The sequence below is a fragment of the Talpa europaea genome (assembly GCF_964194135.1).
Source record: "Talpa europaea genome assembly, chromosome: 15".
In the NCBI taxonomy this organism is placed as follows: Eukaryota; Metazoa; Chordata; class Mammalia; order Eulipotyphla; family Talpidae; genus Talpa; species Talpa europaea.
The window spans coordinates 70769680-70782963 of record NC_140083.1 but is presented as its reverse complement, the minus strand read 5'-3'; positions in this window follow the sequence as shown (position 1 = coordinate 70782963).

The following is a 13284-nucleotide window of genomic DNA, read 5'->3' as shown; positions in this document are numbered from 1 at the left end:
TTTTTTTTTAATAGAAGCATGTATTTATTTATTTATTTATTTATTTATTTATTTATTTATTTATACAAGCACTGGGTACAGTCAGAAGCGCGGGAGGGTGAGAGAATTCACCAGAGCCAGAGCGGGGAGCAAAACAAGCAGGACCAAAGTACACTGCTGAGGGGAGCAGTGGGTGGAGCAGTGGGTGGAGCAGTGGGTGGAGCAGCGGGTGGCAGGAGAGGTCTGCGCGCCATGTGGGACTCTCCTCCGGTGGCCGGGGAGCAGCCGGGGATCGAACCAGTGCCACAGAGGCTGCGGGCAGCTTTGCAACCCAGCGCTCAACCGCTGCACCACCGGGGAGGCCCTATCCATCCACTTTAATATCTCATCCTAAATCCTTACCCAGGCACCCCAGAGCTCTCACTCTATTGGCGTAACTGTCAACCTTGGCCCAGTCACCCGATTCCTAAGCCACTGTTGTCACATCTTTAACATAGTCCATTCTGTCACTCCTGCCCCCACACCCCAATTCATGAGCATCCTATGAAATAGTAGGAAAGTCACAAGTGCCTACATGTGGAATGTGAGGCTTGTCACCCTGCTCCTCAGTCCCAGTTCTCAGAGGTCCTAGGGGCCACCTCTTTCAGTAGTCAGTAGTGCTTTACATGCTTGCCTATGCTCCAACTAGTGGTGCTTCTTGATGAGCACCTTCCCTGAGTTCCAGCTCAGCACTAGTTTGTACAGAGGCACCTGGAGCACACCCCAGGCTAAGAACCAAGGTATGAGATATTCTTGGGGTGGACACCAGAATAGGGGGAAAAAAGTGATAGGAAAAACTCATTGCCTGCACCAGGAGCCACAATTGTGGAATCCAGCCCCAGCCCTGACACGGGATCACTCTGAAGCTTAGCTGGTCACTGGATCACAACAACCCTCATTCTGGAAAGTAACTGGGTTGGATCTGGTAATCTAGAAATCTCCTTTCTAATTCAAAAAACCTGTGACACTGTGGAGTAAAAGGATAAGAGCACCAGAGAGTAAAAGTAAGGGGAATAGAGTAGAATTTTGACAGATAGGAGTCAATTCATGTGTTGTGCACTTATTCATTCATTCTTTCTTTTAGCAGGATGTCACTAAGACCCTGCGAGATGTGGGATGCACTGTGGGGACAGAAGGAGGGGTCTGCCTGGTTTCCTGGGAGGAAGGAGCACTGCCAACCTAGCCCAAGGGAAGCCAACACTTGTCCATTGTGTAGTTGACCTAGGCAGCAGGTCAGCAGCAGGCTGAGAGCTGCAGTCACCAAATTCATTCACTCATCCTTCCTTTTCAATGTGACCTTCAAGTCAGGGGATCTGAAATGAGAGTAAGAAAAAGAATCACCAATATTTAAAAATAAATGATGAATACAAAACCCAGCATATCAGATTCCAAAGCCAACTACTACTAAGCTAGGAGAAAGACAAGGAAGCAACATGAACTAGAAATCTGGTTGATTGCCTGAGATCTGTCACTGACCCTAATATCTGTGTGACTTTGAGCAAAACACTTTCCCTCTCTGAGCTTTAGTTTCCTGTTTTTTAAAGTCTGGGCTTAAACTGGCTTGCCTCCAAGACCTCTTCTAGGTCTGCTGTTACATGAGTCTGTCCTTGATATTATTCCATAAGGTAGTATTCCCTTCTAATAACACAGCATCATGAAAATTCCCCAGAGCAAAATGCAACACCTCTGCTTCCTTTGCACAGCTGATGAAATTAGTGAAAACCACACAGGCACTGGCTAGAGAGCCTGGGAAGTTGCTGGATTTGTTGGGGGAGATTTCCAAGGTTAGCATGCAGTTGTTCTTGGCTGGGATAGGCCGTGATCCAGTTTTCCTTGAATTGTGATGAAGCATGAAGGAAAATTTAGCTGTGTAGAGAACAGGCCTGAACTTTTCCTTAACAGAAACAGCCCTTTCAGCGAAGGACTCCTTTCATTTGATGCAAGGGAGGTACACTGATACTTTGACTTCTTTTTTATCTCTCCATAATCACTTCTAATTACATAAGGTTATAGAAGCAAACCTGAATACACCGAGATTCAACTGACATTGAACTCTTATGCATGGTGTATCAGAGACTGCCCGGGAGCAATGGGTAATGCCATTTGAAAACATAACCCAGGGTGAGTGTGTACATGTGCATGTGTGGGGTGTGTTGGGGGGGGTGGGTGTGCATGTATGCATGCATGCACATAGGCAGAGAGAGGGAGGTCATAGACACAGGAATCTGTTTCTAGGAAATCATGTTATGAGAGTGTGTGATGAGAGTGCCAGGTGGGACACAGGACAGGCACTGGGGACTCCCACAGTTCTGCCTCATCAACCCCTGAGTTTAAGAGAGAGGGAAGAAGAAACTTCAGAGCCAAAGGGATAGGCATGATGCAAAGAAGGGGAAGTGAATGTGGCTTAATTCAGTTCCAAAGATAAACGCTCAAAAGACATAAGAGTTAATATTTATTGAAAACCCACCATGTTCTACACATTGTGATAAGCCTTTCATAAGTATATTTTTGCTCTTTTTAAAAATATAATTAATTAATTTATTTGTGTGTGTTTTGTTGGTATTTTCTCTTTCTAAGCCAAGCACATATATGCACACACAACTCATAGATGATGAAATGGGGCTTAGAGAAGGAAATTAATGTGTCCAAACTGGAAAACTGGAACCCAGGCTCACTAATTCAGAAGCCTGAGCTTTGTCACAAGACTACTGTTTCCCAACTTGCTGGAGGAGGGGAAATTGCTGTTTCCCCCTTCAAGATCTCAAATCCATTGTCTTTACCCTTCTTTGATGCTAGGTTTCTAAACATCCCTTCTTCCACGAGTGCTTGAAACACATGCATTCAGGGGAACTGAGGGCTCTTGGCACTAGCCCTGCAGAAGAATAACAGGACTTCCAGGCCCCATGCAGGAGAGTGACGAGAAGTAGAAGTGAGTGGACTACCCGATGTCATGGCACTTCCCGGGACAGTATGTGCAGCTTGCTGCTGGGCGCTGCACATCGAGAGCCTAAATTTTACCTTCTTCTCTAGCCCCTTATTTCAGATTTGACTTTTCTCTACTTCCAAGGATGTCAGCATCTCCTTGGGAAGATCAAAACAAAGCTGCTTTGTGAATAAATATAAGCTGAATGAATGAATTACCGTAAGCCATTCATCCCAGGTTCATTAATTAATGTTGCCTCATTCATCAGCAGCATTGTCCACTTACCTTAGAGGGCCAACTGCCTTCTGGAGGGCTTCGACAGAGCTCAGATCATTAGTCTCTATACCCAGAAAGAGCACTGGAGACACATTCTTGCAGAATTTTACCCTGAGAAACAGGAAACCAGAATAGAAATAACTTATTGACAGAATATAAAATGACTTCATTAATCCATATATAAATATTAGAACTGTAAAAAACTGCAAGAGAAAAATGTTTCCCAAAGTAGATGAGATGTTCCTTTTATATCAAGTCTAATCAGATGTCTCTCCACATACTTACCAAGGTGCAAATTCTGCAGCAGGTAGTCCACAGTGTCAGTGGGTCAAGCAGAGTCAGTTTAAAATTCAGGAAACTTAGTGGTATAATCTCAGGGACCCCCTCCTCCTTAAAATCATCTCTTTCCGGGCCTCCCCGGTGGCTCAGCGGTTGAGCGCTGGGTTGCGAAGCTGCCCGCAGCCTCTGTGGCGCCGGTTCGATCCCCTGCTGCTCCCAGGCCACCGGAGGAGGGTCCCACATGGCGCGCAGACCTCTCCTGCCGCCCGCTGCTCCCCTCAGCAGTGTGCTTCAGTCCTTCTGCCTGCTCTGCTCTCCGCTCTGGCTCTGGTGAATTCTCTCACCCTCCCGCGCTTCTGACTGTACCCAGTGCTTGTATAAATAGACAAATCTTAGGAAAAAAAAAATCATCTCTTTCCCAAGGACCCTCTGGCCATACAGGCATGTCCTCTTTTACTTGTTTGGCCTGATTGTTTTTTTTTTTTTTTTCTGGAGTAGGTGCAACCAACATGACATGAGCTAAAGTTGGGCAGTTGATAGGACAGAGGGGTAAGTAACAGTTGACCCTGCTCCCCTGTTAAAGACAACCTCTGGTGGAGACATCCTGTCAGGCAAGTGAAAATTTGACAGCCCATGGAGTCTGCTGGGCCATCAAGGAAAGGGTGTTGAGTGGAGAATCATCTGTCTGCATTCATGTGCATGTGTGCGTGTGTGTGTATGCATGCGTGTGCACTCATATTTGAAGTGTATGCATGCACATATGCATGTAGAGAAAGGGATTGCCCACAAGAAGTTCCCTAGCGAGGCTGCCCAACAGAGCTTGCAGGATGAGCAGCTATTGTTGCCATCTTCTCCTGCTCTGCTCTACCTGCATGTTCTACCAACTCTAGGTAGAATTTCTTGAAAATTTTTGGAATCACTGGGCCAACTGGTAAACCTTTTTCCCAAAACAGGAAGCCACAAATGATGGCACCCAGAGCCCAGAGCAGAATTAAAAACCAAGAGATTTGGTTTCCATTCTGGCCCTGATGATGTGAAAGGCCTCAGGGACACTGTGGTTCTGTCATTCAGTGTTTCTTTGACTCACAAGTCACCTTCTCCCCTAGGTCTTACACATTCAACCAGGTAAGTCTCTTCAGTCACATGTAGCACTCAGTCAACCAACACAATCTGTGTATGTGCGTGTGTATAGGTGTGTGTGGTGTTTGGGTGGGACAGCAAGCTTCATCTCATCTGTTCACTCATCCAGCAAACATCAGACAGTCAGACACAAGTCAGGCTGTCAAATCTTTAAGATAAAAGCTTTGTGACCTTGTTTAATACTAGAAAGTATAAACTGGAGCCATTCCCAACTCTACAAGTGAGTGTGGTATGAAGATAAAGGGAAAGGAATATTAGAATAGGTAGGGAAAAAGGGGAAAATTAATCTCAGGGGACAGTCTGGAAATGTTGGTGTTTGCAGAAGAAGAAAGGGAAAAGATCACCCTGGTTAGGACTTGGCTCCTGTACCAATTTTCCCACAAGTAGAAGTTGGCTCAGTAAGAAGCAGAGTCCTCACTATTCCTCTATAAATGGGCTGAGATTTTTTTCCCCAAAGCTCTATTATGCATTCGGACATTCTCTTACTATATTTATATGGGAAAGAAAGAAAGTTATCCACAGCCTCCCCACTTCTTTTTCTTGCAGCTCTCCATTTGTCTTTGTTGCTGGCCTGTTATTTCACTAAAGAAGAATGTCCTATTTTTAAGAGATGGAAGGCAATATATGGGGTGGAGGTTAGACTAATAAATTTTGACATGAAAAAAAAAAAAGGAGACCTTCTCTTATTTCCTGATGATAAAGGAAAGCCAAGCACAGAGTCTTAAAACTCACTGTCAGCCCAAAGCAATGGGGAGGCCACAAGAGGGGAGAGATAGATGTCTTGTGAAGGGAGCTGAGCATGTGTCGGGCTGGTGGGGTGGGAGGAACCTTAGTGCCTGAAGCCCTTAATGTTTTCACTAATGCTCTAGACTCCCGGGAATTCCCCTCAGTGCCTTGGTGGATGACAAGTCCTTTACCCCAGAATGTGGTGCTGACATCCAGCTTTTCCTGGATGATGCCAATGCCAGATTCCTCCTGTCATTCGACGTGCTTTTATGAATTATCATCTACATTCATGATACGAACATTCAAAGATGAGTAAGAAGATCTTGCCCCTTACAAGTGTAATAGTTTGCTAGAGCTGCCACAACAAAATACCATAGACAGGATGACTTAAGCAGCAGAAGCTGATTTCTCACAGTTCCAGAGGCTGAAGTCCAAGTTCAAGGCATGGGCAAGTTTGGGTCCTCTGCTGTGGCCTCTCTCCTTGCTTGCAGATGGCCCCTCTGTGTCCTCACACAGCCTTTCCTCTGTGTGTTTGCATCCCCAGTGTCTGTGTGTCCACGTTTCCTCTTCTGCTAAGGACACCAGTCCACTTGGAGTATGGCCCACTTGACGGCCTCATTTCAACTGAATCACCACATTAAACATCCTGTCTCCAAAAATGGCCACATTCTGAGGTGCTGCGAGTCAGTGCGCCTACATATGAATCTGAGGGGATACACGTCTGTAGCAGCAGGCAGTTCCCTATATACAGAAGAAAACAGATATCTTAAGCCAACTCACATGAAAAAAAATTACAAATTTTGTAAAGCACCGGCAGATTGAATGGGTCTCCCAGCTAGAGGACGCCCCCCATTAAAGTTTGCCTGATAGGCCTCCTCTTAGGAGAATCCCTACCATGCCAGGCTCTGTTACTTATTCCAGTGGAGATTTAACATGCAAAGGTCTTTCTAGACAGGAGGAACAGTTGAGGCTGAGGTGCAATCATGGCAAGATCCTAGTGAAAACATTGGGTGACTAAGGTGGTGCCCTGTGGGGGGAAGGTGAGGTAAGAGAGAAAAGATAAGAGGATAAAGGGCCAGGACTATGGGCTAAGAATCCAGAGTTCATCCTGAAGGTGCAACAATGCAGTTGGAGCTGGGAGAAAGGAAAATATTTTGATTTGAAGACCTCTGTTTTAGGCATAAGAGTAAATAAAGCAGCAAGACTGAAGTGGGAAGAGAGACAGAGAGGGACCCCACTTAGGAAGGGACTGCAGTGTCTCAGGCCACTCTGGAACAATGAGAAAGCCACAAAAGTGGGGGTCAAAGCTGTTCTCACTGCACTGTGGGATCTCCCCAAAGATTTTTAATCCCTCAGAATAGATTAATACCAATGAGATCAAATTTGAGAGAAGGTCATTGGCCAAAGCAGGTGAGACATTCTTGGAATGGCCAACAGGAACTATGCCATTTCCCCTGTACTTGAACCAAATATATGGTTCATTAACCTTCAATTACCTAAAACTCTATGTTAAGTATTCCTTGGGTCAAGGTCTAGTTAGATGTGCGATTATTTTATTCTAATCATGTCCTAGTACTTCAGCTCAATTACTTAAAATAGCCATCTGCCCAAAGAATAGGAAAAGACAGAACTGACAGACAATCCATTAATTACTTAAATATTCATTTAGCTATCTCTTACCCAAAATGTCCTGGGTTTGCGTACTTTAGTTATTACCATCTCTGTTGAGCAGGTCAAAAAAACAGGCAGCACGAATTGGTCAAGTTCACGAAGACAGGTCACTGGCATTGCCAAGCGCATGTGCAATCAGCTCTCTCTGGTACCCTAACAAAGTGCCAGAGGAGGGGAGAGGAAAGTCCTGCAATAAAATGAAGCCATAGCTGGGTTCTTAAGGGGGAAGGGACACCCCAATAGAGCCCACCATGCCCTGGCATATCTAGAGGGGATGGGCACGTCCTGCTTTGTGATAATAACACCCTGTGTCTGAGGGATCTTCGAGCTCACGTCTTCCCTCGGAATCCCCCTACTCCTGCAGCAATTGAACACTGAGGCAGTGAGGAGCCCATAACCTGTGGTGCCTATATTCTCGGCACCGTACCAAGGGCCTCACATATGTTATCCTATTCAACCGTCACAGCGATTCATTTTACAGATGAGGAAACATTGGCTCAGAGACACAGTTACATGCTAATGATCTCACGCAAGTTCTCCACCTGGAAAGTGGCTGAAAAGTCAGGATTCAAACAAGTTTGTTTGGTTCCCCAGTCCTATTTTTCCTGTTCATCTTTTTTTTTCTTTCTTCCTCTTTTTTTCGGACTTGTTTCATGCTGTCTCACATATATTAGTCCATTATAGGATGGAGGGCATCCAAGAGGGACTGCTGAAAGCATTTCACGACGGCAGGATGGAGCGGTATGTTAAATCCACTAAACTTTATTGGAATTAGAGTGAAATGAATGCTGGCTTAGAGATGGGAGACCTGCCGCCTCATTCCAAATATCTCCTATTGGTTAGTGACTTTAATATATATTTTAAAAAATAAATATTTAAAAAAATTCAAAAGGGGGCAAGATGCTTGCTAACATGTGAGAGAGCCGTCGGAGCAGCAGAAGAGGGTGGAGTAGAAAGAACTAGATCAGGACAAATGACCTCTGTGCCCCAGCCCAATTAGACACCAAAAGGACACCAGAAAAAACGATGAGAACTGCAGAACTTCAACTGCTCCAAGCTCAAGGTTTCTCAGCCCTCTGTCTGTTGCAAACTTTGCAATGATTTCCCCATATATGTGTGTCAGTCAAACTATTACACACTTAGTATTTTTCTTTGCATTGATTAATTTGCTTTACTCAAAGAAATGTTTTCATTTAAAAAAAAATTTTAGCTAATATTCACACAGAGAAGTGTCCCCATCAGATATACATAACGTGGTAATCATTTGAAATGCAAGCAATCCCATGGAACTATCCAAATCAAGAGAGGATTATTTAAATACTTCTGAAACCTTCATTCAGCTGCCTTCTATAGCAATACACTTTTTTTTCTCCTCCAGGGTAATCACTATCCTAACTTCACAAACCACAAATTAGTTTGATTTCTTTTAGAAATGCATTAAAAATGAAATTAGATATTAAGTAATCTTTTGAACTTGTCTTTTTTGATTTAACATCTTGATGTCAGATTTATCTATCTTTTGCATGTACCAGCAATTCATTAATTTTTTTTCTGCTGTGGATATACTGCAATTTATTCATTAATTCTGCAGTTGAGAGACACTTAGATTGCTAATACAAACATTTTTTTAAGATTTATTTTATTTATGCATACAACAACTGGGGTAGAGGCCAGAGATGCGGGGGGTGAGAGGATTCACCAGAGAGAGTGGGGAGCAGAACAGGCAGACTGACTAAATACACTGCTGAGGGAAGCAGTGGGCGAGTCAGGAGAGGTTTGCTGTGCCATTTGGGTAGCTCCCTGGCCAGCCAGGGATTGAACTCGTGATGCTGTGGCTACCAATTGCTTGATAGTGCTGTCTTTAACCCCGGCACCACCAGTGAGGACCCTAATACAAAAATGTTTGTATTAGGTTTCTGGTGAGGAAATGGAGTGCAATTGCTGAACCAAAGACAAATAAATGTATGTCCAAATTTAATAAATGCTAATGACACACTTTTCTAAAGTTATTGTTCCAATTTATATACACACCAGCATGTAAGACAGTTCTGGCTTTGTTTTACATCTTTATTAACATTTGCAATTGCCTATAATACTGGAAGTCCTAGCCAGGGCAATAAGACAAGAGAAAGACATCCAAGGAATCCAAATAGGAAAAGAAGAAGTCAAACTATCACTATTTGCAGACGATATGATATTATACATAGAGAACCCCAAAAACTCCACAGAAAAGCTAATTCAACTCATCAATCAGTTCAGTAAAGTGGCAGGATACAAAATCAACACGCAAAAGTCAGTAGCCTTCCTATACACAAACAATAAATCTGAAGAAGAAATCAAAAAGACCATCCCTTTTGTTATTGAAACAAAAAAAATCAAATATTTGGGAATAAATCTAACAAAAGAGGTAAAGGACCTATACAAAGAAAACTATAAAACACTGTTAAAAGAAATAGAAGAAGACACAAAGAAATGGAGAGACATCCCCTGCTCATGGATTGGAAGAATAAACATTATTAAAATGGCCATCCTTCCAAAAGCAATATACAGATTCAATGCTATTCCAATCAAAATTTCAATGTCATTCTTCAAAGAAATAGAACAATTATTGATGAAATTCATATGGAATCACAAAAAACCCCGAATAGCCAAAGCTCTCCTGAAAAAAAAAGAAGGGAATGGAGGCATCAGACTCCCAGACTTCAAACTATACTACAAAGCCATAATCATCAAAACTGCATGGTATTGGAACAAGAACAGACATACAGACCAATGGAATCGAATAGAAAATCCAGAAATAAACCCACAGATTTATGGTCAACTAATCTTTGACAAAGGAGCAAAGACTATGCATTGGAGCAAAGAAAGTTTGTTCAATAAATGGTGCTGGGAAAACTGGGTCGCTACATGCAAAAGAATGAAGCTTGACCACTACCTCACACCATACACAAAAATCAACTCAAAATGGATTAAAGAACTAGACATAAGACCTGAAACCATAAAATATATAGAAGGAAATATAGGCGAAACACTACGTGATTTGCACATCAAAGACATCTTTACAGACACATCACCCAAAGCAGTGATAGTGAAGGCAAAGATAAACAGCTGGGACTACATCAAATTAAAGAGCTTTTGCACAGCAAAAGAGACAATAACAAAAACAAAAAGAAACCCCACCAACTGGGAGAACATTTTTGCACCCAACACTAATGATAAAGGACTGATCACAAAAATCTGCAAAGAGCTGATGAGACTCAACAACAACAAAGAAAATAATCCAGTCAAAAAATGGGCAGAAGAGCTTAAAAGAAACTTCTCTGAAGAGGAAATGCAAATGGCCAACAGGCATATGAAAAAATGTTCAACATCACTTGTAATCAGGGAAATGCAAATCAAAACTACCATGAGATACCATCTTACACCAGTGAGAATGGCACATATTAAAAAAACTAGCAACAACAAATGTTGGCGAGGGTGTGGAGAAAAAGGAACTCTTCTGCACTGTTGGTGGGAGTGCAAACTGGTCCAACCACTGTGGAAAGCTGTGTGGAGATTTCTGGACCTACTAAACATAGAGCTTCCATATGATCCAGCAATTCCACTCCTAGGTATTTACCCAAAGGACACAGAAACATCAATTCCAAAGAACACCTGCACCCCTATGTTTATAGCAGCACTGTTTACAATAGCTAAGCTTTGGAAACAACCCAAATGCCCAAAAATAGATGACTGGATCAAGAAGATGTGGTACATATATACCATGGAATATTACTCAGCATTCAAAAAAGATAAACACATGCAATTTGCAGCAACATGGATGGCGCTGGAAGGGATCATGCTCAGCGAAATAAGCCAAAAAGAAAAAGAAAAATACCGGATGGTCTCACTCATAGCAGGATCTAGAAAACTTAAATAAGGGACCAGGAAAATGAATAACTATAAGAAAGTGAAAATCAAAATCAACAAAAAACTATGAACCAGAGACACTTTTAGGGGGGCGGGGGCGGGAGGGGAGGGATTGGGGTCAGAATGGGGGGCTGCAATTGTATGGGGAATATAACAATAAAATTTATAAAAAAAAATAAAATAAAATTAGACTAAATTGAAGCACAAAAAAAAAAAAAAAAAAAAACATTTGCAATTGCCAATGTCTTTATATTAGGCATTGTGGTTTGGGTACAGTGTTATTATCACAAAGCATTATGATTTTAATTTGTATTCCCTTTTGACTAATAAGATTGAATTCATTTGTATTTAGATACTCTATTTTTGAAGTACTTTCAAATTCAAGTCTTTCACCCATTTCTTACTGAGTGGTCTGTCTTTTTTCAATTTATTTTTAGTAGTTATTTTTAGTAGCTATGCTCTGGACCCACGTCCTTTGTTGATAACATGTATTGCAAATATTTTCTCTCACTCTGTGCCTTGCCCTTACGCTTTTTAATGGTACCTTTAGGTAAGTAAACATTCTTAAATTTAGTATAGTTTAATAATCTTTTAAGATTAGTGTTTGCTTTTTCTCTTAAGAAGTCTCTTCCTTTCTTAGGGCCATGAAGAAATTTTCATGAAGTATTTATTCTATGTGCATTATTGTTTTCATGTGGATATCTAATTGGCCCAATAATTCGTTATTACTAACCCCCTCGATGTCCTTCAGTGTCATAGGTGTCCATAAACTGCCTTCTTCTAAGACTCCTTATACTGATCCACTAATCTATTAGTCTGTTCTTATGCACATTCCACTCAGTCATACTAAGTGCAACTTCATAATGACCAATAATGAGGGTACAATACATCATCTGATTCTGTTTTCCAAGGCAAACTTGAATCAACTTAGTGGTTTTCAAGATACGTCTTAGAATATAAATTTGAGTATCTGCTCGTTAACTTTCATATATGCACAAACACATACACAAACTTTCCTGTAATTTTGTTTGGAATTATATTGAATGAATAAATCAGTTTGGGAAGAATTGGCATATTTATAATATTAAGTCTTCCAGTCCATGTATCTGATACATCCCTTTATTTACTTCTTTGTTCATTTCTGTAAATGTTTTTGTAATTTTCTATATAATGGTATTGTGCCATAAACATATAAGTATGTTTATTCTGCTGAGATGGTATTTCAAAATTTTCATTTCTAATCATTCACTACTAATAAATGAAAAGATTTTTATGTAGTAACTTTGCATATGTTGATCTTACTGAATTCAATTTCAAATTAAAATATAATACCAACAAATGCTTTTGAAGTTATAAATATATACATGATAATGTTATCTCTGAATGATGACATGCATTTCTTACTTTTCAACCCTTTTATTTATTTATTTAAGTTTGTTTGTCATCCTGACTAGGACCTACAGGTAAGCAGATGTCCTGCCTTGTTCCAATCTTCAAGGCAGAAGTTTTCAATATTTCACCATTAACTATGTTGCTTTCTGTAGGTTTGTAAGTAGGGCGTGTATTTGCATGTTTGTGTGTGCCTTTCATTAGGGTTAAGAAATTTCCTTCTAGTTTATTTCACAATCATCTTGTTCCAAATTTCTGTTACATAATTGCCATGTAGTGAGCTTTAAAAAATCAAATTTGACTGTCTTCTCTGAGTTATTTAGTTATATTTATATCAATATATTCTTTCAGAAATAAGTAAATAACTCTTGTATTTGGGTTTAATTCCCTACCACTTTACCATTCTGTCTAACCTGTGCTATGTTCTTTTTTGTCTCTTTTCCGCCCTTCATTGTAAATAATATTTTCCAACCCCTACATTAGCATCTTAAATAAACCTTCTTTTGATAACCTTCATTTTGTGGTTATCATCGATAGCAACATGTAAGCTTGATAAACTCTATCGAAAATAAAAGGAAGAAAAAGTTTCAATCTTAAAACAATTCGCATGTTTTTATAGGTGACCATTATGAACCTAATACCAAATTTTGACGAAGAAATTAAGAATTTGTTTTTAAAGAAAGGAAACAATGAAACAAAGAAATAAAATGTCAGACCAATATCTCTTATGAACATAGATGCAAAATATGTTCAAAATATTAACAAATATTAACAAATTAACAATATTAACAAAATGAATTCAGCAATATATATTATGATCAAGGATGGTTTATCTCAGCCATGCAAAGTTAGTCAACATTTGAAAAACTGTCAAATAAATCCACTCTATCGATAGAAGAAAGAAGAAAAATCACAGAATATTTTCAAAAGATTCAGGAAAAGCTATTTACTAT